The 21,550-nt window shown below is 38.3% G+C and overlaps 32 non-coding genes and 54 pseudogenes across 32 annotated transcripts; all 86 read left to right on the forward strand.

Moving 5' to 3' along the window:
• The first annotated feature begins 113 nt into the window (after window positions 1–113).
• On the forward strand, window positions 114–216 carry LOC149600519 (5S ribosomal RNA; annotated as a pseudogene).
• Window positions 217–338: 122 nt separating this feature from the next.
• On the forward strand, window positions 339–457 carry LOC149600520 (5S ribosomal RNA). The gene has a single exon (XR_016378534.1). It is a non-coding gene; the product is annotated as a 5S ribosomal RNA (ribosomal RNA).
• A 134-nt stretch (window positions 458–591) lies between these two features.
• LOC149600521 (5S ribosomal RNA) lies at window positions 592–710 on the forward strand. Its single transcript, XR_016378165.1, has one exon. It is a non-coding gene; the product is annotated as a 5S ribosomal RNA (ribosomal RNA).
• Window positions 711–845: 135 nt separating this feature from the next.
• On the forward strand, window positions 846–964 carry LOC149600522 (5S ribosomal RNA). The gene has a single exon (XR_016378339.1). It is a non-coding gene; the product is annotated as a 5S ribosomal RNA (ribosomal RNA).
• Window positions 965–1,101: 137 nt separating this feature from the next.
• Window positions 1,102–1,220, forward strand: LOC149600523 (5S ribosomal RNA; annotated as a pseudogene).
• Window positions 1,221–1,357: 137 nt separating this feature from the next.
• On the forward strand, window positions 1,358–1,476 carry LOC149600524 (5S ribosomal RNA). The gene has a single exon (XR_016378270.1). It is a non-coding gene; the product is annotated as a 5S ribosomal RNA (ribosomal RNA).
• Window positions 1,477–1,613: 137 nt separating this feature from the next.
• LOC149600525 (5S ribosomal RNA) lies at window positions 1,614–1,732 on the forward strand (annotated as a pseudogene).
• Window positions 1,733–1,866: 134 nt separating this feature from the next.
• LOC149600526 (5S ribosomal RNA) lies at window positions 1,867–1,985 on the forward strand. The gene has a single exon (XR_016378284.1). It is a non-coding gene; the product is annotated as a 5S ribosomal RNA (ribosomal RNA).
• A 137-nt stretch (window positions 1,986–2,122) lies between these two features.
• On the forward strand, window positions 2,123–2,225 carry LOC149600527 (5S ribosomal RNA; annotated as a pseudogene).
• Window positions 2,226–2,347: 122 nt separating this feature from the next.
• LOC149600528 (5S ribosomal RNA) lies at window positions 2,348–2,466 on the forward strand. Its single transcript, XR_016378535.1, has one exon. It is a non-coding gene; the product is annotated as a 5S ribosomal RNA (ribosomal RNA).
• Window positions 2,467–2,600: 134 nt separating this feature from the next.
• On the forward strand, window positions 2,601–2,719 carry LOC149600529 (5S ribosomal RNA). The gene has a single exon (XR_016378166.1). It is a non-coding gene; the product is annotated as a 5S ribosomal RNA (ribosomal RNA).
• A 135-nt stretch (window positions 2,720–2,854) lies between these two features.
• Window positions 2,855–2,973, forward strand: LOC149600530 (5S ribosomal RNA). The gene has a single exon (XR_016378340.1). It is a non-coding gene; the product is annotated as a 5S ribosomal RNA (ribosomal RNA).
• A 137-nt stretch (window positions 2,974–3,110) lies between these two features.
• On the forward strand, window positions 3,111–3,229 carry LOC149600531 (5S ribosomal RNA; annotated as a pseudogene).
• Window positions 3,230–3,366: 137 nt separating this feature from the next.
• On the forward strand, window positions 3,367–3,485 carry LOC149600532 (5S ribosomal RNA). The gene has a single exon (XR_016378458.1). It is a non-coding gene; the product is annotated as a 5S ribosomal RNA (ribosomal RNA).
• Window positions 3,486–3,622: 137 nt separating this feature from the next.
• LOC149600533 (5S ribosomal RNA) lies at window positions 3,623–3,725 on the forward strand (annotated as a pseudogene).
• Window positions 3,726–3,847: 122 nt separating this feature from the next.
• On the forward strand, window positions 3,848–3,966 carry LOC149600534 (5S ribosomal RNA; annotated as a pseudogene).
• Window positions 3,967–4,103: 137 nt separating this feature from the next.
• On the forward strand, window positions 4,104–4,222 carry LOC149600535 (5S ribosomal RNA). The gene has a single exon (XR_016378167.1). It is a non-coding gene; the product is annotated as a 5S ribosomal RNA (ribosomal RNA).
• Window positions 4,223–4,357: 135 nt separating this feature from the next.
• On the forward strand, window positions 4,358–4,476 carry LOC149600536 (5S ribosomal RNA; annotated as a pseudogene).
• A 136-nt stretch (window positions 4,477–4,612) lies between these two features.
• LOC149600537 (5S ribosomal RNA) lies at window positions 4,613–4,731 on the forward strand (annotated as a pseudogene).
• Window positions 4,732–4,868: 137 nt separating this feature from the next.
• Window positions 4,869–4,987, forward strand: LOC149600538 (5S ribosomal RNA). Its single transcript, XR_016378341.1, has one exon. It is a non-coding gene; the product is annotated as a 5S ribosomal RNA (ribosomal RNA).
• Window positions 4,988–5,124: 137 nt separating this feature from the next.
• LOC149600539 (5S ribosomal RNA) lies at window positions 5,125–5,242 on the forward strand (annotated as a pseudogene).
• A 137-nt stretch (window positions 5,243–5,379) lies between these two features.
• LOC149600540 (5S ribosomal RNA) lies at window positions 5,380–5,498 on the forward strand. Its single transcript, XR_016378409.1, has one exon. It is a non-coding gene; the product is annotated as a 5S ribosomal RNA (ribosomal RNA).
• Window positions 5,499–5,634: 136 nt separating this feature from the next.
• Window positions 5,635–5,737, forward strand: LOC149600541 (5S ribosomal RNA; annotated as a pseudogene).
• A 122-nt stretch (window positions 5,738–5,859) lies between these two features.
• Window positions 5,860–5,978, forward strand: LOC149600542 (5S ribosomal RNA; annotated as a pseudogene).
• A 137-nt stretch (window positions 5,979–6,115) lies between these two features.
• Window positions 6,116–6,234, forward strand: LOC149600543 (5S ribosomal RNA). Its single transcript, XR_016378168.1, has one exon. It is a non-coding gene; the product is annotated as a 5S ribosomal RNA (ribosomal RNA).
• Window positions 6,235–6,369: 135 nt separating this feature from the next.
• LOC149600544 (5S ribosomal RNA) lies at window positions 6,370–6,488 on the forward strand (annotated as a pseudogene).
• Window positions 6,489–6,624: 136 nt separating this feature from the next.
• On the forward strand, window positions 6,625–6,743 carry LOC149600545 (5S ribosomal RNA; annotated as a pseudogene).
• Window positions 6,744–6,880: 137 nt separating this feature from the next.
• LOC149600546 (5S ribosomal RNA) lies at window positions 6,881–6,999 on the forward strand. The gene has a single exon (XR_016378342.1). It is a non-coding gene; the product is annotated as a 5S ribosomal RNA (ribosomal RNA).
• A 137-nt stretch (window positions 7,000–7,136) lies between these two features.
• On the forward strand, window positions 7,137–7,254 carry LOC149600547 (5S ribosomal RNA; annotated as a pseudogene).
• A 137-nt stretch (window positions 7,255–7,391) lies between these two features.
• LOC149600548 (5S ribosomal RNA) lies at window positions 7,392–7,510 on the forward strand. The gene has a single exon (XR_016378410.1). It is a non-coding gene; the product is annotated as a 5S ribosomal RNA (ribosomal RNA).
• Window positions 7,511–7,646: 136 nt separating this feature from the next.
• On the forward strand, window positions 7,647–7,765 carry LOC149600549 (5S ribosomal RNA). Its single transcript, XR_016378954.1, has one exon. It is a non-coding gene; the product is annotated as a 5S ribosomal RNA (ribosomal RNA).
• A 137-nt stretch (window positions 7,766–7,902) lies between these two features.
• LOC149600550 (5S ribosomal RNA) lies at window positions 7,903–8,021 on the forward strand (annotated as a pseudogene).
• A 137-nt stretch (window positions 8,022–8,158) lies between these two features.
• LOC149600551 (5S ribosomal RNA) lies at window positions 8,159–8,277 on the forward strand (annotated as a pseudogene).
• Window positions 8,278–8,408: 131 nt separating this feature from the next.
• On the forward strand, window positions 8,409–8,527 carry LOC149600552 (5S ribosomal RNA). The gene has a single exon (XR_016378343.1). It is a non-coding gene; the product is annotated as a 5S ribosomal RNA (ribosomal RNA).
• A 134-nt stretch (window positions 8,528–8,661) lies between these two features.
• LOC149600553 (5S ribosomal RNA) lies at window positions 8,662–8,780 on the forward strand (annotated as a pseudogene).
• Window positions 8,781–8,917: 137 nt separating this feature from the next.
• Window positions 8,918–9,036, forward strand: LOC149600554 (5S ribosomal RNA). Its single transcript, XR_016378344.1, has one exon. It is a non-coding gene; the product is annotated as a 5S ribosomal RNA (ribosomal RNA).
• A 137-nt stretch (window positions 9,037–9,173) lies between these two features.
• On the forward strand, window positions 9,174–9,276 carry LOC149600555 (5S ribosomal RNA; annotated as a pseudogene).
• A 122-nt stretch (window positions 9,277–9,398) lies between these two features.
• Window positions 9,399–9,517, forward strand: LOC149600556 (5S ribosomal RNA; annotated as a pseudogene).
• A 137-nt stretch (window positions 9,518–9,654) lies between these two features.
• On the forward strand, window positions 9,655–9,773 carry LOC149600557 (5S ribosomal RNA; annotated as a pseudogene).
• A 137-nt stretch (window positions 9,774–9,910) lies between these two features.
• LOC149600558 (5S ribosomal RNA) lies at window positions 9,911–10,029 on the forward strand. Its single transcript, XR_016378345.1, has one exon. It is a non-coding gene; the product is annotated as a 5S ribosomal RNA (ribosomal RNA).
• Window positions 10,030–10,166: 137 nt separating this feature from the next.
• On the forward strand, window positions 10,167–10,269 carry LOC149600559 (5S ribosomal RNA; annotated as a pseudogene).
• Window positions 10,270–10,391: 122 nt separating this feature from the next.
• LOC149600560 (5S ribosomal RNA) lies at window positions 10,392–10,510 on the forward strand (annotated as a pseudogene).
• Window positions 10,511–10,647: 137 nt separating this feature from the next.
• On the forward strand, window positions 10,648–10,766 carry LOC149600561 (5S ribosomal RNA; annotated as a pseudogene).
• Window positions 10,767–10,903: 137 nt separating this feature from the next.
• On the forward strand, window positions 10,904–11,006 carry LOC149600562 (5S ribosomal RNA; annotated as a pseudogene).
• A 122-nt stretch (window positions 11,007–11,128) lies between these two features.
• On the forward strand, window positions 11,129–11,247 carry LOC149600563 (5S ribosomal RNA; annotated as a pseudogene).
• A 137-nt stretch (window positions 11,248–11,384) lies between these two features.
• On the forward strand, window positions 11,385–11,503 carry LOC149600564 (5S ribosomal RNA). The gene has a single exon (XR_016378536.1). It is a non-coding gene; the product is annotated as a 5S ribosomal RNA (ribosomal RNA).
• Window positions 11,504–11,637: 134 nt separating this feature from the next.
• LOC149600565 (5S ribosomal RNA) lies at window positions 11,638–11,756 on the forward strand (annotated as a pseudogene).
• A 137-nt stretch (window positions 11,757–11,893) lies between these two features.
• LOC149600566 (5S ribosomal RNA) lies at window positions 11,894–12,012 on the forward strand. The gene has a single exon (XR_016377919.1). It is a non-coding gene; the product is annotated as a 5S ribosomal RNA (ribosomal RNA).
• A 137-nt stretch (window positions 12,013–12,149) lies between these two features.
• LOC149600567 (5S ribosomal RNA) lies at window positions 12,150–12,252 on the forward strand (annotated as a pseudogene).
• A 121-nt stretch (window positions 12,253–12,373) lies between these two features.
• On the forward strand, window positions 12,374–12,492 carry LOC149600568 (5S ribosomal RNA). The gene has a single exon (XR_016378537.1). It is a non-coding gene; the product is annotated as a 5S ribosomal RNA (ribosomal RNA).
• Window positions 12,493–12,627: 135 nt separating this feature from the next.
• LOC149600569 (5S ribosomal RNA) lies at window positions 12,628–12,746 on the forward strand (annotated as a pseudogene).
• Window positions 12,747–12,883: 137 nt separating this feature from the next.
• On the forward strand, window positions 12,884–13,002 carry LOC149600570 (5S ribosomal RNA; annotated as a pseudogene).
• Window positions 13,003–13,138: 136 nt separating this feature from the next.
• LOC149600571 (5S ribosomal RNA) lies at window positions 13,139–13,257 on the forward strand (annotated as a pseudogene).
• Window positions 13,258–13,394: 137 nt separating this feature from the next.
• Window positions 13,395–13,513, forward strand: LOC149600572 (5S ribosomal RNA). The gene has a single exon (XR_016378956.1). It is a non-coding gene; the product is annotated as a 5S ribosomal RNA (ribosomal RNA).
• A 135-nt stretch (window positions 13,514–13,648) lies between these two features.
• On the forward strand, window positions 13,649–13,767 carry LOC149600573 (5S ribosomal RNA; annotated as a pseudogene).
• Window positions 13,768–13,904: 137 nt separating this feature from the next.
• Window positions 13,905–14,022, forward strand: LOC149600574 (5S ribosomal RNA; annotated as a pseudogene).
• Window positions 14,023–14,159: 137 nt separating this feature from the next.
• On the forward strand, window positions 14,160–14,262 carry LOC149600575 (5S ribosomal RNA; annotated as a pseudogene).
• A 122-nt stretch (window positions 14,263–14,384) lies between these two features.
• On the forward strand, window positions 14,385–14,503 carry LOC149600576 (5S ribosomal RNA). The gene has a single exon (XR_016378539.1). It is a non-coding gene; the product is annotated as a 5S ribosomal RNA (ribosomal RNA).
• Window positions 14,504–14,640: 137 nt separating this feature from the next.
• Window positions 14,641–14,759, forward strand: LOC149600577 (5S ribosomal RNA). Its single transcript, XR_016378957.1, has one exon. It is a non-coding gene; the product is annotated as a 5S ribosomal RNA (ribosomal RNA).
• Window positions 14,760–14,896: 137 nt separating this feature from the next.
• Window positions 14,897–15,015, forward strand: LOC149600578 (5S ribosomal RNA; annotated as a pseudogene).
• A 136-nt stretch (window positions 15,016–15,151) lies between these two features.
• Window positions 15,152–15,270, forward strand: LOC149600579 (5S ribosomal RNA; annotated as a pseudogene).
• A 137-nt stretch (window positions 15,271–15,407) lies between these two features.
• LOC149600580 (5S ribosomal RNA) lies at window positions 15,408–15,526 on the forward strand. Its single transcript, XR_016379103.1, has one exon. It is a non-coding gene; the product is annotated as a 5S ribosomal RNA (ribosomal RNA).
• A 134-nt stretch (window positions 15,527–15,660) lies between these two features.
• Window positions 15,661–15,779, forward strand: LOC149600581 (5S ribosomal RNA; annotated as a pseudogene).
• A 136-nt stretch (window positions 15,780–15,915) lies between these two features.
• On the forward strand, window positions 15,916–16,034 carry LOC149600582 (5S ribosomal RNA; annotated as a pseudogene).
• Window positions 16,035–16,171: 137 nt separating this feature from the next.
• Window positions 16,172–16,290, forward strand: LOC149600583 (5S ribosomal RNA; annotated as a pseudogene).
• Window positions 16,291–16,427: 137 nt separating this feature from the next.
• LOC149600584 (5S ribosomal RNA) lies at window positions 16,428–16,530 on the forward strand (annotated as a pseudogene).
• A 122-nt stretch (window positions 16,531–16,652) lies between these two features.
• On the forward strand, window positions 16,653–16,771 carry LOC149600585 (5S ribosomal RNA; annotated as a pseudogene).
• Window positions 16,772–16,907: 136 nt separating this feature from the next.
• Window positions 16,908–17,010, forward strand: LOC149600586 (5S ribosomal RNA; annotated as a pseudogene).
• A 122-nt stretch (window positions 17,011–17,132) lies between these two features.
• On the forward strand, window positions 17,133–17,251 carry LOC149600587 (5S ribosomal RNA). The gene has a single exon (XR_016378540.1). It is a non-coding gene; the product is annotated as a 5S ribosomal RNA (ribosomal RNA).
• Window positions 17,252–17,389: 138 nt separating this feature from the next.
• Window positions 17,390–17,508, forward strand: LOC149600588 (5S ribosomal RNA; annotated as a pseudogene).
• Window positions 17,509–17,644: 136 nt separating this feature from the next.
• LOC149600589 (5S ribosomal RNA) lies at window positions 17,645–17,763 on the forward strand. The gene has a single exon (XR_016377889.1). It is a non-coding gene; the product is annotated as a 5S ribosomal RNA (ribosomal RNA).
• Window positions 17,764–17,900: 137 nt separating this feature from the next.
• On the forward strand, window positions 17,901–18,019 carry LOC149600590 (5S ribosomal RNA; annotated as a pseudogene).
• A 137-nt stretch (window positions 18,020–18,156) lies between these two features.
• LOC149600591 (5S ribosomal RNA) lies at window positions 18,157–18,259 on the forward strand (annotated as a pseudogene).
• Window positions 18,260–18,381: 122 nt separating this feature from the next.
• On the forward strand, window positions 18,382–18,500 carry LOC149600592 (5S ribosomal RNA; annotated as a pseudogene).
• Window positions 18,501–18,637: 137 nt separating this feature from the next.
• LOC149600593 (5S ribosomal RNA) lies at window positions 18,638–18,756 on the forward strand. The gene has a single exon (XR_016379121.1). It is a non-coding gene; the product is annotated as a 5S ribosomal RNA (ribosomal RNA).
• Window positions 18,757–18,893: 137 nt separating this feature from the next.
• On the forward strand, window positions 18,894–19,012 carry LOC149600594 (5S ribosomal RNA). Its single transcript, XR_016378447.1, has one exon. It is a non-coding gene; the product is annotated as a 5S ribosomal RNA (ribosomal RNA).
• Window positions 19,013–19,148: 136 nt separating this feature from the next.
• Window positions 19,149–19,267, forward strand: LOC149600595 (5S ribosomal RNA; annotated as a pseudogene).
• Window positions 19,268–19,404: 137 nt separating this feature from the next.
• LOC149600596 (5S ribosomal RNA) lies at window positions 19,405–19,523 on the forward strand (annotated as a pseudogene).
• Window positions 19,524–19,660: 137 nt separating this feature from the next.
• Window positions 19,661–19,763, forward strand: LOC149600597 (5S ribosomal RNA; annotated as a pseudogene).
• A 122-nt stretch (window positions 19,764–19,885) lies between these two features.
• LOC149600598 (5S ribosomal RNA) lies at window positions 19,886–20,004 on the forward strand. The gene has a single exon (XR_016378541.1). It is a non-coding gene; the product is annotated as a 5S ribosomal RNA (ribosomal RNA).
• A 137-nt stretch (window positions 20,005–20,141) lies between these two features.
• LOC149600599 (5S ribosomal RNA) lies at window positions 20,142–20,260 on the forward strand (annotated as a pseudogene).
• A 137-nt stretch (window positions 20,261–20,397) lies between these two features.
• Window positions 20,398–20,516, forward strand: LOC149600600 (5S ribosomal RNA; annotated as a pseudogene).
• A 137-nt stretch (window positions 20,517–20,653) lies between these two features.
• LOC149600601 (5S ribosomal RNA) lies at window positions 20,654–20,772 on the forward strand (annotated as a pseudogene).
• Window positions 20,773–20,908: 136 nt separating this feature from the next.
• On the forward strand, window positions 20,909–21,027 carry LOC149600602 (5S ribosomal RNA; annotated as a pseudogene).
• Window positions 21,028–21,164: 137 nt separating this feature from the next.
• Window positions 21,165–21,283, forward strand: LOC149600603 (5S ribosomal RNA). Its single transcript, XR_016378958.1, has one exon. It is a non-coding gene; the product is annotated as a 5S ribosomal RNA (ribosomal RNA).
• A 136-nt stretch (window positions 21,284–21,419) lies between these two features.
• LOC149600604 (5S ribosomal RNA) lies at window positions 21,420–21,538 on the forward strand (annotated as a pseudogene).
• Window positions 21,539–21,550: the final 12 nt, after the last annotated feature.

Here is a 21,550-nt window from a genome sequence, read left to right on the forward strand (position 1 = left end):
AATTCCAATAGATATGAAAAAAGCAAACATATTTTCTTTTTGTTATTGTTTTAAAAAGATGAAGGTTAATTTGTCTCACTTAATTTAAATTCGAATTATTAAATAGCACTCTCGGCAACGGCCATATCACGCTGAAAACACCGGTTCTCGTCCGATCACCGAAGTTAAGCAGCGTCGAGCGCAGTCAGTACTTGGAAACTTTGCGTGCCGTTGGCTTTTTCACTTTTATTTCCTCTTTTAAATTCCATGAGATATGAAAAAAGCAAACATATCTTCTCTTTCTTATTGATTTATAAAGATGAAGGTTAATTAAATTCGAATTATTAAATAGCACTCTCGGCAACGGCCATATCACGCTGAAAACACCGGTTCTCGTCCGATAACCGAAGTTAAGCAGCGTCGAGCGCAGTCAGTACTTGGGAGGGAGACCACTTAGGAACACTGCGTGCCGTTGGCTTTTTCACTTTTTTTTCCTCTTTTAAATTCCTATAGATATGAAAAAAGCAAACATATTTTCTTTTTGTTATTGTTTTAAAAAGATGGTCAATTTGTCTCACTTAATTTGAATTCGAATTATTATCTAGCACTCTTGGCAACGGCCATATCACGCTGAAAACACCGGTTCTCGTCGGATCACCGAAGTTAAGCAGCGTCGAGCGCAGTCAGTACTTGGGAGGGAGACCACTTAGGAACACTGCGTGCCGTTGGCTTTTTCACTTTTTTTTCCTCTTTTAAATTCCAATAGATATGAAAAAAGCAAACATTTTCTTTTTGTTATTGTTTTAAAAAGATGAAGGTTAATTTGTCTCACTTAATTTAAATTCGAATTATTAAATAGCACTCTCGGCAACGGCCATATCACGCTGAAAACACCGGTTCTCGTCCGATCACCAAAGTTAAGCAGCGTCGAGCGCAGTCAGTACTTGGGAGGGAGACCACTTAGGAACACTGCGTGCCGTTGGCTTTTTCACTTTTTTTTCCTCATTTAAAATCCGATAGATATGAAAAAAGCAAACATATTTTCTTTTTGTTATTGTTTTAGAAAGATGAAGGTCAATTTGTCTCACTTAATTTAAATTCGAATTATTATCTAGCACTCTTGGCAACGGCCATATCACGCTGAAAACACCGGTTCTCGTCGGATCACCGAAGTTAAGCAGCGTCGAGCGCAGTCAGTACTTGGGAGGGAGACCACTTAGGAACACTGCCTGCCGTTGGCTTTTTCACTTTTTTTTCCTCTTTTAAATTCCAATAGATATGAAAAAAGCAAACATATTTTCTATTTGTTATTGTTTTAAAAAGATGAAGGTTAATTTGTCTCACTTAATTTAAATTCGAATTATAAAATTGCACTCTCGGCAACGGCCATATCACGCTGAAAGCACCGGTTCTCGTCCGATCACCAAAGTTAAGCAGCGTCGAGCGTAGTCAGTACTTGGGAGGGAGACCACTTAGGAACACTGCGTGCCGTTGGCTTTTTCACTTTTTTTTCCTCATTTAAAATCCGATAGATATGAAAAAAGCAAACATATTTTCTTTTTGTTATTGTTTTAGAAAGATGAAGGTCAATTTGTCTCACTTAATTTAAATTCGAATTATTATCTAGCACTCTTGGCAACGGCCATATCACGCTGAAAACACCGGTTCTCGTCGGATCACCGAAGTTAAGCAGCGTCGAGCGCAGTCAGTACTTGGGAGGGAGACCACTTAGGAACACTGCCTGCCGTTGGCTTTTTCACTTTTTTTTCCTCTTTTAAATTCCAATAGATATGAAAAAAGCAAACATATTTTCTATTTGTTATTGTTTTAAAAAGATGGTTAATTTGTCTCACTTAATTTAAATTCGAATTATAAAATTGCACTCTCGGCAACGGCCATATCACGCTGAAAACACCGGTTCTCGTCCGATCACCAAAGTTAAGCAGCGTCGAGCGCAGTCAGTACTTGGGAGGGAGACCACTTAGGAATACTGCGTGCCGTTGGCTTTTTCACTTTTTTTTCCTCATTTAAATTCCAATAGATATGAAAAAAGCAAACATATTTTCTTTTTGTTATTGTTTTAAAAAGATGAAGGTTAATTTGTCTCACTTAATTTAAATTCGAATTATTAAATAGCACTCTCGGCAACGGCCATATCACGCTGAAAACACCGGTTCTCGTCCGATCACCGAAGTTAAGCAGCGTCGAGCGCAGTCAGTACTTGGAAACTTTGCGTGCCGTTGGCTTTTTCACTTTTATTTCCTCTTTTAAATTCCATGAGATATGAAAAAAGCAAACATATCTTCTCTTTCTTATTGATTTATAAAGATGAAGGTTAATTAAATTCGAATTATTAAATAGCACTCTCGGCAACGGCCATATCACGCTGAAAACACCGGTTCTCGTCCGATAACCGAAGTTAAGCAGCGTCGAGCGCAGTCAGTACTTGGGAGGGAGACCACTTAGGAACACTGCGTGCCGTTGGCTTTTTCACTTTTTTTTCCTCTTTTAAATTCCTATAGATATGAAAAAAGCAAACATATTTTCTTTTTGTTATTGTTTTAAAAAGATGGTCAATTTGTCTCACTTAATTTGAATTCGAATTATTATCTAGCACTCTTGGCAACGGCCATATCACGCTGAAAACACCGGTTCTCGTCGGATCACCGAAGTTAAGCAGCGTCGAGCGCAGTCAGTACTTGGGAGGGAGACCACTTAGGAACACTGCGTGCCGTTGGCTTTTTCACTTTTTTTTCCTCTTTTAAATTCCAATAGATATGAAAAAAGCAAACATTTTCTTTTTGTTATTGTTTTAAAAAGATGAAGGTTAATTTGTCTCACTTAATTTAAATTCGAATTATTAAATAGCACTCTCGGCAACGGCCATATCACGCTGAAAACACCGGTTCTCGTCCGATCACCAAAGTTAAGCAGCGTCGAGCGCAGTCAGTACTTGGGAGGGAGACCACTTAGGAACACTGCGTGCCGTTGGCTTTTTCACTTTTTTTTCCTCATTTAAAATCCGATAGATATGAAAAAAGCAAACATATTTTCTTTTTGTTATTGTTTTAGAAAGATGAAGGTCAATTTGTCTCACTTAATTTAAATTCGAATTATTATCTAGCACTCTTGGCAACGGCCATATCACGCTGAAAACACCGGTTCTCGTCGGATCACCGAAGTTAAGCAGCGTCGAGCGCAGTCAGTACTTGGGAGGGAGACCACTTAGGAACACTGCCTGCCGTTGGCTTTTTCACTTTTTTTTCCTCTTTTAAATTCCAATAGATATGAAAAAAGCAAACATATTTTCTATTTGTTATTGTTTTAAAAAGATGAAGGTTAATTTGTCTCACTTAATTTAAATTCGAATTATAAAATTGCACTCTCGGCAACGGCCATATCACGCTGAAAGCACCGGTTCTCGTCCGATCACCAAAGTTAAGCAGCGTCGAGCGCAGTCAGTACTTGGGAGGGAGACCACTTAGGAATACTGCGTGCCGTTGGCTTTTTCACTTTTTTTTCCTCATTTAAATTCCAATAGATATGAAAAAAGCAAACATATTTTCTTTTTGTTATTGTTTTAAAAAGATGAAGGTTAATTTGTCTCACTTAATTTAAATTCGAATTATTAAATAGCACTCTCGGCAACGGCCATATCACGCTGAAAACACCGGTTCTCGTCCGATCACCGAAGTTAAGCAGCGTCGAGCGCAGTCAGTACTTGGAAACTTTGCGTGCCGTTGGCTTTTTCACTTTTATTTCCTCTTTTAAATTCCATGAGATATGAAAAAAGCAAACATATCTTCTCTTTCTTATTGATTTATAAAGATGAAGGTTAATTAAATTCGAATTATTAAATAGCACTCTCGGCAACGGCCATATCACGCTGAAAACACCGGTTCTCGTCCGTTAACCGAAGTTAAGCAGCGTCGAGCGCAGTCAGTACTTGGGAGGGAGACCACTTAGGAACACTGCGTGCCGTTGGCTTTTTCACTTTTTTTTCCTCTTTTAAATTCCTATAGATATGAAAAAAGCAAACATATTTTCTTTTTGTTATTGTTTTAAAAAGATGAAGGTCAATTTGTCTCACTTAATTTGAATTCGAATTATTATCTAGCACTCTTGGCAACGGCCATATCACGCTGAAAACACCGGTTCTCGTCGGATCACCGAAGTTAAGCAGCGTCGAGCGCAGTCAGTACTTGGGAGGGAGACCACTTAGGAACACTGCGTGCCGTTGGCTTTTTCACTTTTTTTTCCTCTTTTAAATTCCAATAGATATGAAAAAAGCAAACATTTTCTTTTTGTTATTGTTTTAAAAAGATGAAGGTTAATTTGTCTCACTTAATTTAAATTCGAATTATTAAATAGCACTCTCGGCAACGGCCATATCACGCTGAAAACACCGGTTCTCGTCCGATCACCAATGTTAAGCAGCGTCGAGCGCAGTCAGTACTTGGGAGGGAGACCACTTAGGAACACTGCGTGCCGTTGGCTTTTTCACTTTTTTTCCTCATTTAAAATCCAATAGATATGAAAAAAGCAAACATATTTTCTTTTTGTTATTGTTTTAGAAAGATGAAGGTCAATTTGTCTCACTTAATTTAAATTCGAATTATTATCTAGCACTCTTGGCAACGGCCATATCACGCTGAAAACACCGGTTCTCGTCGTATCACCGAAGTTAAGCAGCGTCGAGCGCAGTCAGTACTTGGGAGGGAGACCACTTAGGAACACTGCGTGCCGTTGGCTTTTTCACTTTTTTTTCCTCTTTTAAATTCCAATAGATATGAAAAAAGCAAACATATTTTCTTTTTGTTATTGTTTTAAAAAGATGAAGGTTAATTTGTCTCACTTAATTTAAATTCGAATTATTAAATAGCACTCTCGGCAACGGCCATATCACGCTGAAAACACCGGTTCTCGTCCGATCACCAAAGTTAAGCAGCGTCGAGCGCAGTCAGTACTTGGGAGGGAGACCACTTAGGAACACTGCGTGCCGTTGGCTTTTTCACTTTTTTTTCCTCTTTTAAATTCCAATAGATATGAAAAAAGCAAACATATTTTCTTTTTGTTATTGTTTTAAAAAGATGAAGGTTAATTTGTCTCACTTAATTTAAATTCGAATTATTAAATAGCACTCTTGGCAACGGCCATATCACGCTGAAAACACCGGTTCTCGTCGGATCACCGAAGTTAAGAGCGTCGAGCGCAGTCAGTACTTGGGAGGGAGACCACTTAGGAACACTGCGTGCCGTTGGCTTTTTCACTTTTTTTTCCTCTTTTAAATTCCAATAGATATGAAAAAAGCAAACATATTTTCTTTTTGTTATTGTTTTAAAAAGATGAAGGTTAATTTGTCTCACTTAATTTAAATTCGAATTATTAAATAGCACTCTCGGCAACGGCCATATCACGCTGAAAACACCGGTTCTCGTCCGATCACCAAAGTTAAGCAGCGTCGAGCGCAGTCAGTACTTGGGAGGGAGACCACTTTGGAACACTGCGTGCCGTTGGCTTTTTCACTTTTTTTCCTCTTTTAAATTCCAATAGATATGAAAAAAGCAAATATATTTTCTTTTTGTTATTGTTTTAAAAAGATGAAGGTTAATTTGTCTCACTTAATTTAAATTCGAATTATTAAATAGCACTCTCGGCAACGGCCATATCACGCTGAAAACACCGGTTCTCGTCCGATCACCGAAGTTAAGCAGCGTCGAGCGCAGTCAGTACTTGGAAACTTTGCGTGCCGTTGGCTTTTTCACTTTTATTTCCTCTTTTAAATTCCATGAGATATGAAAAAAGCAAACATATCTTCTCTTTCTTATTGATTTATAAAGATGAAGGTTAATTAAATTCGAATTATTAAATAGCACTCTCGGCAACGGCCATATCACGCTGAAAACACCGGTTCTCGTCCGTTAACCGAAGTTAAGCAGCGTCGAGCGCAGTCAGTACTTGGGAGGGAGACCACTTAGGAACACTGCGTGCCGTTGGCTTTTTCACTTTTTTTTCCTCTTTTAAATTCCTATAGATATGAAAAAAGCAAACATATTTTCTTTTTGTTATTGTTTTAAAAAGATGAAGGTCAATTTGTCTCACTTAATTTGAATTCGAATTATTATCTAGCACTCTTGGCAACGGCCATATCACGCTGAAAACACCGGTTCTCGTCGGATCACCGAAGTTAAGCAGCGTCGAGCGCAGTCAGTACTTGGGAGGGAGACCACTTAGGAACACTGCGTGCCGTTGGCTTTTTCACTTTTTTTTCCTCTTTTAAATTCCAATAGATATGAAAAAAGCAAACATTTTCTTTTTGTTATTGTTTTAAAAAGATGAAGGTTAATTTGTCTCACTTAATTTAAATTCGAATTATTAAATAGCACTCTCGGCAACGGCCATATCACGCTGAAAACACCGGTTCTCGTCCGATCACCAATGTTAAGCAGCGTCGAGCGCAGTCAGTACTTGGGAGGGAGACCACTTAGGAACACTGCGTGCCGTTGGCTTTTTCACTTTTTTTCCTCATTTAAAATCCAATAGATATGAAAAAAGCAAACATATTTTCTTTTTGTTATTGTTTTAGAAAGATGAAGGTCAATTTGTCTCACTTAATTTAAATTCGAATTATTATCTAGCACTCTTGGCAACGGCCATATCACGCTGAAAACACCGGTTCTCGTCGTATCACCGAAGTTAAGCAGCGTCGAGCGCAGTCAGTACTTGGGAGGGAGACCACTTAGGAACACTGCGTGCCGTTGGCTTTTTCACTTTTTTTTCCTCTTTTAAATTCCAATAGATATGAAAAAAGCAAACATATTTTCTTTTTGTTATTGTTTTAAAAAGATGAAGGTTAATTTGTCTCACTTAATTTAAATTCGAATTATTAAATAGCACTCTCGGCAACGGCCATATCACGCTGAAAACACCGGTTCTCGTCCGATCACCAAAGTTAAGCAGCGTCGAGCGCAGTCAGTACTTGGGAGGGAGACCACTTAGGAACACTGCGTGCCGTTGGCTTTTTCACTTTTTTTTCCTCTTTTAAATTCCAATAGATATGAAAAAAGCAAACATATTTTCTTTTTGTTATTGTTTTAAAAAGATGAAGGTTAATTTGTCTCACTTAATTTAAATTCGAATTATTAAATAGCACTCTTGGCAACGGCCATATCACGCTGAAAACACCGGTTCTCGTCGGATCACCGAAGTTAAGAGCGTCGAGCGCAGTCAGTACTTGGGAGGGAGACCACTTAGGAACACCGCGTGCCGTTGGCTTTTTCACTTTTTTTTCCTCTTTTAAATTCCAATAGATATGAAAAAAGCAAACATATTTTCTTTTTGTTATTGTTTTAAAAAGATGAAGGTTAATTTGTCTCACTTAATTTAAATTCGAATTATTAAATAGCACTCTCGGCAACGGCCATATCACGCTGAAAACACCGGTTCTCGTCCGATCACCAAAGTTAAGCAGCGTCGAGCGCAGTCAGTACTTGGGAGGGAGACCACTTTGGAACACTGCGTGCCGTTGGCTTTTTCACTTTTTTTCCTCTTTTAAATTCCAATAGATATGAAAAAAGCAAATATATTTTCTTTTTGTTATTGTTTTAAAAAGATGAAGGTTAATTTGTCTCACTTAATTTAAATTCGAATTATTAAATAGCACTCTCGGCAACGGCCATATCACGCTGAAAACACCGGTTCTCGTCCGATCACCGAAGTTAAGCAGCGTCGAGCGCAGTCAGTACTTGGGAGGGAGACCACTTAGGAACACTGCGTGCCGTTGGCTTTTTCACTTTTTTTTCCTCTTTTCAATTCCTATAGATATGAAAAAAGCAAACATATTTTCTTTTTGTTATTGTTTTAAAAAGATGAAGGTCAATTTGTCTCACTTAATTTAAATTCGAATTATTATCTAGCACTCTCGGCAACGGCCATATCACGCTGAAAACACCGGTTCTCGTCGGATCACCGAAGTTAAGCAGCGTCGAGCGCAGTCAGTACTTGGGAGGGAGACCACTTAGGAACACTGCGCGCTGTTGGCTTTTTCACGTTTTTTTCCTCTTTTAAATTTCAATAGATATGAAAAAAGCCAACATATTTTCTTTTTGTTATTGTTTTAAAAAGATGAAGGTTAATTTGTCTCACTTAATTTAAATTCGAATTATTAAATAGCACTCTCGGCAACGGTCATATCACGCTGAAAACACCGGTTCTCGTCCGATCACCGAAGTTAAGCAGCGTCGATCGCAGTCAGTACTTGGGAGGGAGACCAGTTAGGAACACTGCGTGCCGTTGGCTTTTTCACTTTTTTTTTTCTTTTAAATTCCTATAGATATGAAAAAAGCAAACATTTTCTTTTTGTTATTGTTTTAAAAAGATGGTTAATTTGTCTCACTTAATTTAAATTCGAATTATTAAATAGCACTCTCGGCAACGGCCATATCACGCTGAAAACACCGGTTCTCGTCCGATCACCAAAGTTAAGCAGCGTCGAGCGCAGTCAGTACTTGGGAGGGAGACCACTTAGGAACACTGCGTGCCGTTGGCTTTTTCACTTTTTTTTCCTCATTTAAAATCCAATAGATATGAAAAAAGCAAACATATTTTCTTTTTGTTATTGTTTTAGAAAGATGGTCAATTTGTCTCACTTAATTTAAATTCGAATTATTATCTAGCACTCTTGGCAACGGCCATATCACGCTGAAAACACCGGTTCTCGTCGGATCACCGAAGTTAAGCAGCGTCGAGCGCAGTCAGTACTTGGGAGGGAGACCACTTAGGAACACTGCGTGCCGTTTGTTTTTTCACTTTTTTTTCCTCTTTTAAATTCCAATAGATATGAAAAAAGCAAACATATTTTCTTTTTGTTATTGTTTTAAAAAGATGAAGGTTAATTTGTCTCACTTAATTTAAATTCGAATTATTAAATAGCACTCTCGGCAACGGCCATATCACGCTGAAAACACCGGTTCTCGTCCGATCACCAAAGTTAAGCAGCGTCGAGCGCAGTCAGTACTTGGGAGGGAGACCACTTAGGAACACTGCGTGCCGTTGGCTTTTTCACTTTTTTTTCCTCTTTTAAATTCCAATAGATATGAAAAAAGCAAACATATTTTCTTTTTGTTATTGTTTTAAAAAGATGAAGGTTAATTTGTCTCACTTAATTTAAATTCGAATTATTAAATAGCACTCTCGGCAACGGCCATATCACGCTGAAAACACCGGTTCTCGTCCGATCACCGAAGTTAAGCAGCGTCGAGCGCAGTCAGTACTTGGAAACTTTGCGTGCCGTTGGCTTTTTCACTTTTATTTCCTCTTTTAAATTCCATGAGATATGAAAAAAGCATACATATCTTCTCTTTCTTATTGATTTATAAAGATGAAGGTTAATTAAATTCGAATTATTAAATAGCACTCTCGGCAACGGCCATATCACGCTGAAAACACCGGTTCTCGTCCGATAACCGAAGTTAAGCAGCGTCGTGCGCAGTCAGTACTTGGGAGGGAGACCACTTAGGAACACTGCGTGCCGTTGGCTTTTTCACTTTTTTTTCCTCTTTTCAATTCCTATAGATATGAAAAAAGCAAACATATTTTCTTTTTGTTATTGTTTTAAAAAGATGAAGGTCAATTTGTCTCACTTAATTTAAATTCGAATTATTATCTAGCACTCTCGGCAACGGCCATATCACGCTGAAATCACCGGTTCTCGTCGGATCACCGAAGTTAAGCAGCGTCGAGCGCAGTCAGTACTTGGGAGGGAGACCACTTAGGAACACTGCGCGCTGTTGGCTTTTTCACTTTTTTTTCCTCTTTTAAATTCCAATAGATATGAAAAAAGCCAACATATTTTCTTTTTGTTATTGTTTTAAAAAGATGAAGGTTAATTTGTCTCACTTAATTTAAATTCGAATTATTAAATAGCACTCTCGGCAACGGCCATATCACGCTGAAAACACCGGTTCTCGTCCGATCACCAAAGTTAAGCAGCGTCGAGCGCAGTCAGTACTTGGGAGGGAGACCACTTAGGAACACTGCGTGCCGTTGGCTTTTTCACTTTTTTTTCCTCTTTTAAATTCCAATAGATATGAAAAAAGCAAACATATTTTCTTTTTGTTATTGTTTTAAAAAGATGAAGGTTAATTTGTCTCACTTAATTTAAATTCGAATTATTAAATAGCACTCTCGGCAACGGCCATATCACGCTGAAAACACCGGTTCTCGTCCGATCACCGAAGTTAAGCAGCGTCGAGCGCAGTCAGTACTTGGAAACTTTGCGTGCCGTTGGCTTTTTCACTTTTATTTCCTCTTTTAAATTCCATGAGATATGAAAAAAGCAAACATATCTTCTCTTTCTTATTGATTTATAAAGATGAAGGTTAATTAAATTCGAATTATTAAATAGCACTCTCGGCAACGGCCATATCACGCTGAAAACACCGGTTCTCGTCCGATAACCGAAGTTAAGCAGCGTCGTGCGCAGTCAGTACTTGGGAGGGAGACCACTTAGGAACACTGCGTGCCGTTGGCTTTTTCACTTTTTTTTCCTCTTTTCAATTCCTATAGATATGAAAAAAGCAAACATATTTTCTTTTTGTTATTGTTTTAAAAAGATGAAGGTCAATTTGTCTCACTTAATTTAAATTCGAATTATTATCTAGCACTCTCGGCAACGGCCATATCACGCTGAAATCACCGGTTCTCGTCGGATCACCGAAGTTAAGCAGCGTCGAGCGCAGTCAGTACTTGGAAGGGAGACCACTTAGGAACACTGCGCGCTGTTGGCTTTTTCACGTTTTTTTCCTCTTTTAAATTCCAATAGATATGAAAAAAGCCAACATATTTTCTTTTTGTTATTGTTTTAAAAAGATGAAGGTTAATTTGTCTCACTTAATTTAAATTCGAATTATTAAATAGCACTCTCGGCAACGGCCATATCACGCTGAAAACACCGGTTCTCGTCCGATCACCGAAGTTAAGCAGCGTCGAGCGCAGTCAGTACTTGGAAACTTTGCGTGCCGTTGGCTTTTTCACTTTTATTTCCTCTTTTAAATTCCATGAGATATGAAAAAAGCAAACATATCTTCTCTTTCTTATTGATTTATAAAGATGAAGGTTAATTAAATTCGAATTATTAAATAGCACTCTCGGCAACGGCCTTATCACGCTGAAAACACCGGTTCTCGTCCGATAACCGAAGTTAAGCAGCGTCGAGCGCAGTCAGTACTTGGGAGGGAGACCACTTAGGAACACTGCGTGCCGTTGGCTTTTTCACTTTTTTTTCCTCTTTTAAATTCCAATAGATATGAAAAAAGCAAATATATTTTCTTTTTGTTATTGTTTTAAAAAGATGAAGGTTAATTTGTCTCACTTAATTTAAATTCGAATTATTAAACAGCACTCTCGGCAACGGCCATATCACGCTGAAAACACCGGTTCTCGTCCGATAACCGAAGTTAAGCAGCGTCGAGCGCAGTCAGTACTTGGGAGGGAGACCACTTAGGAACACTGCGTGCCGTTGGCTTTTTCACTTTTTTTTCCTCTTTTCAATTCCTATAGATATGAAAAAAGCAAACATATTTTCTTTTTGTTATTGTTTTAAAAAGATGGTCATTTTGTCTCACTTAATTTAAATTCGAATTATTATCTAGCACTCTCGGCAACGGCCATATCACGCTGAAAACACCGGTTCTCGTCGGATCACCGAAGTTAAGCAGCGTCGAGCGCAGTCAGTACTTGGGAGGGAGACCACTTAGGAACACTGCGCGCTGTTGGCTTTTTCACGTTTTTTTCCTCTTTTAAATTCCAATAGATATGAAAAAAGCCAACATATTTTCTTTTTGTTATTGTTTTAAAAAGATGAAGGTTAATTTGTCTCACTTAATTTAAATTCGAATTATTAAATAGCACTCTCGGCAACGGCCATATCACGCTGAAAACACCGGTACTCGTCCGATCACCGAAGTTAAGCAGCGTCGAGCGCAGTCAGTACTTGGGAGGGAGACCACTTAGGAACACTGCGTGCCGTTGGCTTTTTCACTTTTTTTTCCTCTTTTAAATTCCAATAGATATGAAAAAAGCAAATATATTTTCTTTTTGTTATTGTTTTAAAAAGATGAAGGTTAATTTGTCTCACTTAATTTAAATTCGAATTATTAAATAGCACTCTCGGCAACGGCCATATCACGCTGAAAACACCGGTTCTCGTCCGATCACCGAAGTTAAGCAGCGTCGAGCGCAGTCAGTACTTGGAAACTTTGCGTGCCGTTGGCATTTTCACTTTTATTTCTCTTTTAAATTCCATGAGATATGAAAAAAGCAAACATATCTTCTCTTTCTTATTGATTTATAAAGATGAAGGTTAATTAAATTCGAATTATTAAATAGCACTCTCGGCAACGGCCATATCACGCTGAAAACACCGGTTCTCGTCCGATAACCGAAGTTAAGCAGCGTCGAGCGCAGTCAGTACTTGGGAGGGAGACCACTTAGGAACACTGCGTGCCGTTGGCTTTTTCACTTTTTTTTCCTCTTTTCAATTCCTATAGATATGAAAAAAGCAAACATTTTCTTTTTGTTATTGTTTTAAAAAGATGAAGGTCAATTTGTCTCACTTAATTTAAATTCGAATTATTATCTAGCACTCTCGGCAACGGCCATATCACGCTGAAAACACCGGTTCTCGTCGGATCACCGAAGTTAAGCAGCGTCGAGCGCAGTCAGTACTTGGGAGGGAGACCACTTAGGAACACTGCGCGCTGTTGGCTTTTTCACGTTTTTTTCCTCTTTTAAATTCCAATAGATATGAAAAAAGCCAACATATTTTCTTTTTGTTATTTTTTTAAAAAGATGAAGGTTAATTCGTCTCACTTAATTTAAATTCGAATTATTAAATAGCACTCTCGGCAACGGTCATATCACGCTGAAAACACCGGTTCTCGTCCGATCACCGTAGTTAAGCAGCGTCGATCGCAGTCAGTACTTGGGAGGGAGACCAGTTAGGAACACTGCGTGCCGTTGGCTTTTTCACTTTTTTTTTTCTTTTAAATTCCTATAGATATGAAAAACGCAAACATATTTTCTTTTTGTTATTGTTTTAAAAAGATGAAGGTCAATTTGTCTCACTTAATTTAAATTCGAATTATTATCTAGCACTCTCGGCAACGGCCATATCACGCTGAAAACGCCGGTTCTCGTCGGATCACCGAAGTTAAGCAGCGTCGAGCGCAGTCAGTACTTGGGAGGGAGACCACTTAGGAACACTGCGCGCTGTTGGCTTTTTCACGTTTTTTTCCTCTTTTAAATTCCAATAGATATGAAAAAAGCCAACATATTTTCTTTTTGTTATTGTTTTAAAAAGATGAAGGTTAATTTGTCTCACTTAATTGAAATTCGAATTATTAAATAGCACTCTCGGCAACGGCCATATCACGCTGAAAACACCGGTTCTCGTCCGATCACCGAAGTTAAGCAGCGTCGAGCGCAGTCAGTACTTGGGAGGGAGACCACTTAGGAACACTGCGTGCCGTTGGCTTTTTCACTTTTTTTTTCTTTTAAATTCCTATAGATATGAAAAAAGCAAACATATTTTCTTTTTGTTATTGTTTTAAAAAGATGAAGGTCAATTTGTCTCACTTAATTTAAATTCGAATTATTATCCAGCACTCTCGGCAACGGCCATATCACGCTGAAAACACCGGTTCTCGTCGGATCACGGAAGTTAAGCAGCGTCGAGCGCAGTCAGTACTTGGGAGGGATACCACTTAGGAACACTGCGTGCCGTTGGCTTTTTCACTTTTTTTTCCTCTTTTAAATTCCAATAGATATGAAAAAAGCAAACATATTTTCTTTTTGTTATTGTTTTAAAAAGATGAAGGTTAATTTGTCTCACTTAATTTAAATTCGAATTATTAAATAGCACTCTCGGCAACGGCCATATCACGCTGAAAACACCGGTTCTGTCTGATCACCGAAGTTAAGCAGCGTCGAGCGCAGTCAGTACTTGGGAGAGAGACCACTTAGGAACACTGCGTGCCGTTGGCTTTTTCACTTTTTTTTCCTCTTTTAAAATCCAATAGATATGAAAAAAGCAAACATATTTTCTTATTGTTATTGTTTTAAAAAGATGATGGTTAATTTGTTTCACTTAATTTAAATTCGAATTATTATCTAAAACTCTCGGCAACGGCCATATCACGCTGAAAACACCGGTTCTCGTCCGATCACCGAAGTTAAGCAGCGTCGAGCGCAGTCAGTACTTGGAAACTTTGCGTGCCGTTGGCTTTTTCACTTTTATTTCCTCTTTTAAATTCCATGAGATATGAAAAAAGCAAACATATCTTCTCTTTCTTATTGATTTATAAAGATGAAGGTTAATTAAATTCGAATTATTAAATAGCACTCTCGGCAACGGCCATATCACGCTGAAAACACCGGTTCTCGTCCGATAACCGAAGTTAAGCAGCGTCGAGCGCAGTCAGTACTTGGGAGGGAGACCACTTAGGAACACTGCGTGCCGTTGGCTTTTTCACTTTTTTTTCCTCTTTTAAATTCCAATAGATATGAAAAAAGCCAACATATTTTCTTTTTGTTATTGTTTTAAAAAGATGAAGGTTAATTTGTCTCACTTAATTTAAATTCGAATTATTAAATAGCACTCACGGCAACGGCCATATCACGCTGAAAACACCGGTTCTCGTCCGATCACCGAAGTTAAGCAGCGTCGAGCGCAGTCAGTACTTGGGAGGGAGACCACTTAGGAACACTGCGTGCCGTTGGCTTTTTCACTTTTTTTTCCTCTTTTAAATTCCAATAGATATGAAAAAAGCAAACATATTTTCTTTTTGTTATTGTTTTAAAAAGATGAAGGTTAATTTGTCTCACTTAATTTAAATTCGAATTATTAAATAGCACTCTCGGCAACGGCCATATCACGCTGAAAACACCGGTTCTCGTCCGATCACCGAAGTTAAGGAGCTTCGAGCGCAGTCAGTACTTGGGAGGGAGACCACTTAGGAACACTGCGTGCCGTTGGCTTTTTCACTTTTTTTTTTCTTTTAAATTCCTATAGATATGAAAAAAGCAAACATATTTTCTTTTTGTTATTGTTTTAAAAAGATGAAGGTCAATTTGTCTCACTTAATTTAAATTCGAATTATTATCCAGCACTCTCGGCAACGGCCATATCACGCTGAAAACACCGGTTCTCGTCGGATCACGGAAGTTAAGCAGCGTCGAGCGCAGTCAGTACTTGGGAGGGATACCACTTAGGAACACTGCGTGCCGTTGGCTTTTTCACTTTTTTTTCCTCTTTTAAATTCCAATAGATATGAAAAAAGCAAACATATTTTCTTTTTGTTATTGTTTTAAAAAGATGAAGGTTAATTTGTCTCACTTAATTTAAATTCGAATTATTAAATAGCACTCTCGGCAACGGCCATATCACGCTGAAAACACCGGTTCTCGTCTGATCACCGAAGTTAAGCAGCGTCGAGCGCAGTCAGTACTTGGGAGGGAGACCACTTAGGAACACTGCGTGCCGTTGGCTTTTTCACTTTTTTTTCCTCTTTTAAATTCCAATAGATATGAAAAAAGCAAACATATTTTCTTTTTGTTATTGTTTTAAAAAGATGGTTAATTTGTCTCACTTAATTTAAATTCGAATTATTAAATAGCACTCTCGGCAACGGCCATATCACGCTGAAAACACCGGTTCTCGTCCGATCACCGAAGTTAAGGAGCTTCGAGCGCAGTCAGTACTTGGGAGGGAGACCACTTAGGAACACTGCGTGCCGTTGGCTTTTTCACTTTTTTTTTTCTTTTAAATTCCTATAGATATGAAAAAAGCAAACACATTTTCTTTTTGTTATTGTTTTAAAAAGATGAAGGTCAATTTGTCTCACTTAATTTAAATTCGAATTATTATCCAGCACTCTCGGCAACGGCCATATCACGCTGAAAACACCGGTTCTCGTCGGATCACGGAAGTTAAGCAGCGTCGAGCGCAGTCAGTACTTGGGAGGGATACCACTTAGGAACACTGCGTGCCGTTGGCTTTTTCACTTTTTTTTCCTCTTTTAAATTCCAATAGATATGAAAAAAGCAAACATATTTTCTTTTTGTTATTGTTTTAAAAAGATGAAGGTTAATTTGTCTCACTTAATTTAAATTCGAATTATTAAATAGCACTCTCGGCAACGGCCATATCACGCTGAAAACACCGGTTCTCGTCTGATCACCGAAGTTAAGCAGCGTCGAGCGCAGTCAGTACTTGGGAGAGAGACCACTTAGGAACACTGCGTGCCGTTGGCTTTTTCACTTTTTTTTCCTCTTTTAAAATCCAATAGATATGAAAAAAGCAAACATATTTTCTTATTGTTATTGTTTTAAAAAGATGATGGTTAATTTGTCTCACTTAATTTAAATTCGAATTATTATCTAAAACTCTCGGCAACGGCCATATCACGCTGAAAACACCGGTTCTCGTCCGATCACCGAAGTTAAGCAGCGTCGAGCGCAGTCAGTACTTGGAAACTTTGCGTGCCGTTGGCTTTTTCACTTTTATTTCCTCTTTTAAATTCCATGAGATATGAAAAAAGCAAACATATCTTCTCTTTCTTATTGATTTATAAAGATGAATGTTAATTAAATTCGAATTATTAAATAGCACTCTCGGCAACGGCCATATCACGCTGAAAACACCGGTTCTCGTCCGATAACCGAAGTTAAGCAGCGTCGAGCGCAGTCAGTACTTGGGAGGGAGACCAGTTAGGAACACTGCGTGCCGTTGGCTTTTTCACTTTTTTTCCTCTTTTAAATTCCAATAGATATGAAAAAAGCCAACATATTTTCTTTTTGTTATTGTTTTAAAAAGATGAAGGTTAATTTGTCTCACTTAATTTAAATTCGAATTATTAAATAGCACTCACGGCAACGGCCATATCACGCTGAAAACACCGGTTCTCGTCCGATCACCGAAGTTAAGCAGCGTCGAGCGCAGTCAGTACTTGGAAACTTTGCGTGCCGTTGGCTTTTTCACTTTTATTTCCTCTTTTAAATTCCATGAGATATGAAAAAAGCAAACATATCTTCTCTTTCTTATTGATTTATAAAGATGAATGTTAATTAAATTCGAATTATTAAATAGCACTCTCGGCAACGGCCATATCACGCTGAAAACACCGGTTCTCGTCCGATAACCGAAGTTAAGCAGCGTCGAGCGCAGTCAGTACTTGGGAGGGAGACCACTTAGGAACACTGCGTGCCGTTGGCTTTTTCACTTTTTTTTTCCTCTTTTTAATTCCTATAGATATGAAAAAAGCAAACATATTTTCTTTTTGTTATTGTTTTAAAAAGATGAAGGTCAATTTGTCTCACTTAATTTAAATTCGAATTATTATCTAGCACTCTCGGCAACGGCCATATCACGCTGAAAACACCGGTTCTCGTCGGATCACCGAAGTTAAGCAGCGTCGAGCGCAGTCAGTACTTGGGAGGGAGACCACTTAGGAACACTGCGCGCTGTTGGCTTTTTCACGTTTTTTTCTTCTTTTAAATTCCAATAGATATGAAAAAAGCCAACATATTTTCTTTTTGTTATTGTTTTAAAAAGATGAAGGTTAATTTGTCTCACTTAATTTAAATTCGAATTATTAAATACTCTCTCGGCAACGGCCATATCACGCTTAAAACACCGGTTCTCGTCCGATCACCGAAGTTAAGCAGCGTCGAGCGCAGTCAGTACTTGGGAGGGAGACCACTTAGGAACACTGCGTGCCGTTGGCTTTTTCACTTTTTTTTCCTCTTTTAAATTCCAATAGATATGAAAAAAGCAAACATATTTTCTTTTTGTTATTGTTTTAAAAAGATGAAGGTTAATTTGTCTCACTTAATTTAAATTCGAATTATTAAATAGCACTCTCGGCAACGGCCATATCACGCTGAAAACACCGGTTCTCGTCTGATCACCGAAGTTAAGCAGCGTCGAGCGCAGTCAGTACTTGGGAGAGAGACCACTTAGGAACACTGCGTGCCGTTGGCTTTTTCACTTTTTTTTCCTCTTTTAAAATCCAATAGATATGAAAAAAGCAAACATATTTTCTTATTGTTATTGTTTTAAAAAGATGATGGTTAATTTGTTTCACTTAATTTAAATTCGAATTATTATCTAAAACTCTCGGCAACGGCCATATCACGCTGAAAACACCGGTTCTCGTCCGATCACCGAAGTTAAGCAGCGTCGAGCGCAGTCAGTACTTGGAAACTTTGCGTGCCGTTGGCTTTTTCACTTTTATTTCCTCTTTTAAATTCCATGAGATATGAAAAAAGCAAACATATCTTCTCTTTCTTATTGATTTATAAAGATGAAGGTTAATTAAATTCGAATTATTAAATAGCACTCTCGGCAACGGCCATATCACGCTGAAAACACCGGTTCTCGTCCGATAACCGAAGTTAAGCAGCGTCGAGCGCAGTCAGTACTTGGGAGGGAGACTACTTAGGAACACTGCGTGCCGTTGGCTTTTTCACTTTTTTTTCCTCTTTTAAATTCCAATAGATATGAAAAAAGCCAACATATTTTCTTTTTGTTATTGTTTTAAAAAGATGAAGGTTAATTTGTCTCACTTAATTTAAATTCGAATTATTAAATAGCACTCACGGCAACGGCCATATCACGCTGAAAACACCGGTTCTCGTCCGATCACCGAAGTTAAGCAGCGTCGAGCGCAGTCAGTACTTGGGAGGGAGACCACTTAGGAACACTGCGTGCCGTTGGCGTTTTCACTTTTTTTTCCTCTTTTAAATTCCAATAGATATGAAAAAAGCAAACATATTTTCTTTTTGTTATTGTTTTAAAAAGATGAAGGTTAATTTGTCTCACTTAATTTAATTTCGAATTATTAAATAGCACTCTCGGCAACGGCCATATCACGCTGAAAACACCGGTTCTCGTCCGATCACCGAAGTTAAGCAGCGTCGAGCGCAGTCAGTACTTGGGAAGGAGACCACTTAGGAACACTGCGTGCCGTTGGCTTTTTCACTTTTTTTTTTCTTTTAAATTCCTATAGATATGAAAAAAGCAAACATATTTTCTTTTTGTTATTGTTTTAAAAAGATGAAGGTCAATTTGTCTCACTTAATTTAAATTCGAATTATTATCCAGCACTCTCGGCAACGGCCATATCACGCTGAAAACACCGGTTCTCGTCGGATCACAGAAGTTAAGCAGCGTCGAGCGCAGTCAGTACTTGGGAGGGATACCACTTAGGAACACTGCGTGCCGTTGGCTTTTTCACTTTTTTTTCCTCTTTTAAATTCCAATAGATATGAAAAAAGCAAACATATTTTCTTTTTGTTATTGTTTTAAAAAGATGAAGGTTAATTTGTCTCACTTAATTTAAATTCGAATTATTAAATAGCACTCTCGGCAACGGCCATATCACGCTGAAAACACCGGTTCTCGTCTGATCACCGAAGTTAAGCAGCGTCGAGCGCAGTCAGTACTTGGGAGAGAGACCACTTAGGAACACTGCGTGCCGTTGGCTTTTTCACTTTTTTTTCCTCTTTTAAAATCCAATAGATATGAAAAAAGCAAACATATTTTCTTATTGTTATTGTTTTAAAAAGATGATGGTTAATTTGTCTCACTTAATTTAAATTCGAATTATTAAATAGCACTCTCGGCAACGGCCATATCACGCTGAAAACACCGGTTCTCGTCCGATCACCGAAGTTAAGCAGCGTCGAGCGCAGTCAGTACTTGGAAACTTTGCGTGCCGTTGGCTTTTTCACTTTTATTTCCTCTTTTAAATTCCATGAGATATGAAAAAAGCAAACATATCTTCTCTTTCTTATTGATTTATAAAGATGAAGGTTAATTAAATTCGAATTATTAAATAGCACTCTCGGCAACGGCCATATCACGCTGAAAACACCGGTTCTCGTCCGATAACCGAAGTTAAGCAGCGTCGAGCGCAGTCAGTACTTGGGAGGGAGACCACTTAGGAACACTGCGTGCCGTTGGCTTTTTCACTTTTTTTTCCTCTTTTCAATTCCTATAGATATGAAAAAAGCAAACATATTTTCTTTTTGTTATTGTTTTAAAAAGATGAAGGTTAATTTGTCTCACTTAATTTAAATTCGAATTATTAAATAGCACTCTCGGCAACGGCCATATCACGCTGAAAACACCGGTTCTCGTCGGATCACCGAAGTTAAGCAGCGTCGAGCGCAGTCAGTACTTGGGAGGGAGACCACTTAGGAACACTGCGCGCTGTTGGCTTTTTCACGTTTTTTTCCTCTTTTAAATTCCAATAGATATGAAAAAAGCAAACATATTTTCTTTTTGTTATTGTTTTAAAAAGATGAAGGTTAATTTGTCTCACTTAATTTAAATTCGAATTATTAAATAGCACTCTCGGCAACGGCCATATCACGCTGAAAACACCGGTTCTCGTCGGATCACCGAAGTTAAGCAGCGTCGAGCGCAGTCAGTACTTGGGAGGGAGACCACTTAGGAACACTGCGCGCTGTTGGCTTTTTCACGTTTTTTTCCTCTTTTAAATTCCAATAGATATGAAAAAAGCAAACATATTTTCTTTTTGTTATTGTTTTAAAAAGATGAAGGTTAATTTGTCTCACTTAATTTAAATTCGAATTATTAAATAGCACTCTCGGCAACGGCCATATCACGCTGAAAACACCGGTTCTCGTCCGATCACTGAAGTTAAGCCGCGTCGAGCGCAGTCAGTACTTGGGAGGGAGACCACTTAGGAACACTGCGTGCCGTTGGCTTTTTCACTTTTTTTTTTCTTTTAAATTCCTATAGATATGAAAAAAGCAAACATATTTTCTTTTTGTTATTGTTTTAAAAAGAAGAAGGTCAATTTGTCTCACTTAATTTAAATTCGAATTATTATCTAGCACTCTCGGCAACGGCCATATCACGCTGAAAACACCGGTTCTCGTCGGATCACCGAAGTTTAGCAGCGTCGAGCGCAGTCAGTACTTGGGAGGGAGACCACTTAGGAACACTGCGCGCTGTTGGCTTTTTCACGTTTTTTTCCTCTTTTAAATTCCAAGAGATATGAAAAAAGCCAACATATTTTCTTTTTGTTATTGTTTTAAAAAGATGAAGGTTAATTTGTCTAACTTAATTTAAATTCGAATTATTAAATAGCACTCTCGGCAACGGCCATATCACGCTGAAAACACCGGTTCTCGTCCGATCACCGAAGTTAAGCAGCGTCGAGCGCAGTCAGTACTTGGGAGGGAGACCACTTAGGAACACTGCGTGCCGTTGGCTTTTTCACTTTTTTTTTTCTTTTAAATTCCTATAGATATGAAAAAAGCAAACATATTTTCTTTTTGTTATTGTTTTAAAAAGATGAAGGTCAATTTGTCTCACTTAATTTAAATTCGAATTATTATCCAGCATTCTCGGCAACGGCCATATCACACTGAAAACACCGTTTCTCGTCGGATCACGGAAGTTAAGCAGCGTCGAGCGCAGTCAGTACTTGGGAGGGAGACCACTTAGGAACACTGCGTGCCGTTGGCTTTTTCACTTTTT

The sequence above is a fragment of the Phalangium opilio genome, unplaced genomic scaffold (genome assembly GCF_054372755.1).
Source record: "Phalangium opilio isolate 3A_F unplaced genomic scaffold, DU_Popi_V2 ptg000360l_1, whole genome shotgun sequence".
Lineage (NCBI taxonomy): Eukaryota > Metazoa > Arthropoda > Arachnida > Opiliones > Phalangiidae > Phalangium > Phalangium opilio.